We start from the raw sequence: 3,570 nt of genomic DNA, 5'->3' as shown, positions 1-3,570 counted from the left end.
TCTCTAACTAGTTCATTTGAGTCATGTGAACTAGTTATGGTGAAGAAGAACATGGTTGATATGAAATGCTCATATGGTTAACCTTTTGGTTAACTATTATTGAACCAACAAGTGAATACGTTTGGGTATGGTTAACAAACCTATAACCGTGCATTTCAATTGTGTGTAACAAGCTAAGTTTTCGATCTAACGGTTGAGAAATATTAGCTTGAATCTAAATCAGGTTTTCATCTAACGGTGGATATTGATTGCTTTGTTACCAAGGTAACTTAATGGCAAACCCTGATTTGAAAGACTATATAAGGGGACATCTAGCATCAATGCAAAACTAATCCCCACACCTTATGTGTGATACTAGTTTGCGTGTTAGAGTCGTTTCTCCTTTAACCTTTGGTTTTCTTCTTCTAAAACCAGGTTAACGACTTAAAGACTTCATTGGGATTGTGAAGCCAGACCGATACTACTTTATCGTAATTGTGTGATCTGATCTTGCATCTTCTATCGTACGAGTACAATCATATTGATTGGCTTGAGATTGATATCTTCGATAGGCAAGATATAAAAGTAATCACAAACATATTTGTCTCATCGTTTGTGATTCCGCAACATCTTGTTTCGCTACCATACGATTAAGATTGTTGTGAGGTGATTGATAGCTCTAGGTTGTTCTTCGGGAATATGAGACCGTATTATCAATTGGTTCTTGTTCACCTTGATTACTATCAAAAGACGGAACAAAACCTTTTAGGGTTTATCTGTGGGAGACAGATTAATCCTTCGATAGACTTGTCTGTGTGAGACATATTTGTTTGTCATCAAGTCTTCGAGTTTGGATCGTAGCAACTCTTAGTTGTGGGTGAGATCATCTAAGGGAATCAAGTGCGCAGTATCCTGCTGGTATCAGAGGCGTAGGGAGTACAACTGTACCTTGGATCAGTGGGAGACTGATTGGGGTTCAACTACAGTCCAGTCCGAAGTTAGCTTGGAGTAGGCTAGTGTATGTAGCGGCTTGATACAGTGTGTGTTCAATCTGGACTAAGTCCCGGGGTTTTTCTGCATTTGCGGTTTCCTCGTTAACAAAATTTCTGGTGTCTGTGTTATTTCAGTTTCCGCATTATATTGTTTTATCTTTATAATTGAAATAATACAGGTTGTGTGTTAGATCATCAATTAGAGTAATCCAACCTTTGGTTGTTGATTGTCATTGATTGATCCTCGGATATTGGTCTTTGGTACCATCCGAGTTATTCCTTGTATTTGATTAGGACTCGCTGATTTCTATTAGCTTGAGTAAATCAAAACAAGAGAGAGATATTAACACCTTGAGATACTTTCACCTAGATTGAGTCTGACTGTCTAGTTGATTCTCTAGAAAGTATTTCGGAGTTAGTCCATACAGATTGCTAAGCGAAATATTGGGTGGTGTTGTTAGACCCCCGCTTTTTCACAAGGTAAAGATAAAAATTCTTGTCTTTCAAAACATTGGGTATTGAACTTCAAGGTATATATTTGTCAACCAATCAAGACGATACTCGGGTTTCCACCAAAGCACTTAGCGAAAAATAAGAGTACGAATGACAAACACAAAGGTGCTTGATATAAATAGATCATGATATCAAGCTAATAAAAATGAAATCATGAAACTTGCTCAAGTTTATAAAAATACCTTTTAGAAGAATCCAATCGTGAATCCTACGACTTTACCAAACATTCAATATTTTACCTAACACAATATGTGCGCCCTAATTCTTGTGCTTCCCTCACCGTATACATAACATGGCATTCCTTGGTGAGGATGCACTTACAACACACTCAAGTTGTGTTGAGATGAACAATGTCTTGCTCACCACAAGTGTGCTTGAAAGAAACTTTTCTGCAACTATGGATTTTTCACCATCTATAGTTTTTAGCTTATTCCGTTTCTTCTTCCACTAATTATTGTGTTTCACTTTTGGATTATCATGAAAGAGATCGCGTTTAGAACCTTTCATATCCAAATCCATCTTTCTAGAGAACTTTTTAACTTCCAACAATATGGATACTGCCTTCTCCATAGTCATGGAATTTTCTGGGAGAGCATTCCTTTTCACACTGAAGGCATCATTGAGTTTCTTTGGTATCCACTTCTGAGTGCGTTCATGAACAATCAGAACCTTCTTCCCATCACTTTCTTCTAGATTTCTCGAAAGAGAATTAGATTGAATATTCTTTTGCAAGTTAGTCTTTCTCCAATTGGGAACATCAGATCTTGTCTTCGTCTTTAGAAAGTTATCCTTTTGATAATCATTACAATTGTGAAAAGACTTCGTATGACGTTTATAGGAAAATCTAGGTTTATCACAGCATTGATTCCTTTGCTTAAAGGTTGGACATCCACAACCCATAATATCAAGGGTGTTAGCCTTAACATATGATCTAGGTTTAATCACTTCTTTTCACACCCAAACAAGAATATCAAGAAGTTTTTCATTCCTTATTAGAAAACGACATATCCTTTCCAGGTGACCTTTGTTTCGCAATAATAACAAAATATAAGGAACGTTCTTACCAGGATTCATGTGTGCTGGTTTTGGAGGTTAATATACTTTTCTCTTTCGAACCTTAACTGTCGGTGAAGAAATTTCACTTTTTCCATCAGTGGAAACATTTTGTTGAGAAGAGTCACTAGCCTTGACAAATTTTACCTCTTTGCTAGAACTTGGAACATCTCTTCCCTTATAGCCCAACCCTCGTGTATCACGATGATTTTTACTTTCTCCTAGCATAATGGTTAATTTGTTTGAGATAGTATTGAACTTTTTCAAGTCCTCTTCTAGCATCTTGATTTTATCAAGAGCAGCAACTAAATCATCCTCAAGGCGTTTTTCTCGAGCGAGACAATCGCTTTCCCCGTCATCAGAACTTATTTGATGGGAGTTAATCATTGCTTCAGTTGCAACAAGTTTTTCTTCCAACTTATAGAAATCTTGACGAAGATTATCATTTTCAAGTGACTTTTTACTTAGGTCATTCACACGATCTTTGAGCATCGAATCGTTAATGTTATTCCAAGAATAAAGACCTGAGCAAATTATCCTCAATTTCTTATTTTCTCGACAGAGATGGGTTAGAAAAGGAGTGACATAAGAAGTCATCAACTTTTCCACTAGTTTCAACAACTTTACATACTCTGAGATTTCCTCATCAACATCTCTATCAATATCCGAGTCACCTTCGTTAGAAAGTTCATCCAACTGTTCATCTGCGTGTTTCCCAGTTATCAACAGTTTCTACATCACGACAATGTTTAAATAATGACCTAGATGTGACAGTTCTCTCTGGTGAATTTAAGCTTTGAAAAACATCTCGTAATTTTTGAACTGGTACGTTTTTAGGGATAGACTCGTCCATAAAAATCAGATTGCTTCAAACACGGACTTATTAGGTCTTAGCGTGTTTGCTTCTCTGGTACCAATTGAAAACGCGTGGGTACAACAACCATACCCAACTAATTCGTTCGGCAATCTGTATGGACTAAACTCTAATATAATTCCGAGAGCACCAACTTAAAAGTGAGACTCAATCATGAAA

This window comes from Papaver somniferum, chromosome 9 (assembly GCF_003573695.1).
Source record: "Papaver somniferum cultivar HN1 chromosome 9, ASM357369v1, whole genome shotgun sequence".
Classification (NCBI taxonomy): Eukaryota; Viridiplantae; Streptophyta; class Magnoliopsida; order Ranunculales; family Papaveraceae; genus Papaver; species Papaver somniferum.
Note: the sequence above shows the minus strand (reverse complement) of the source record.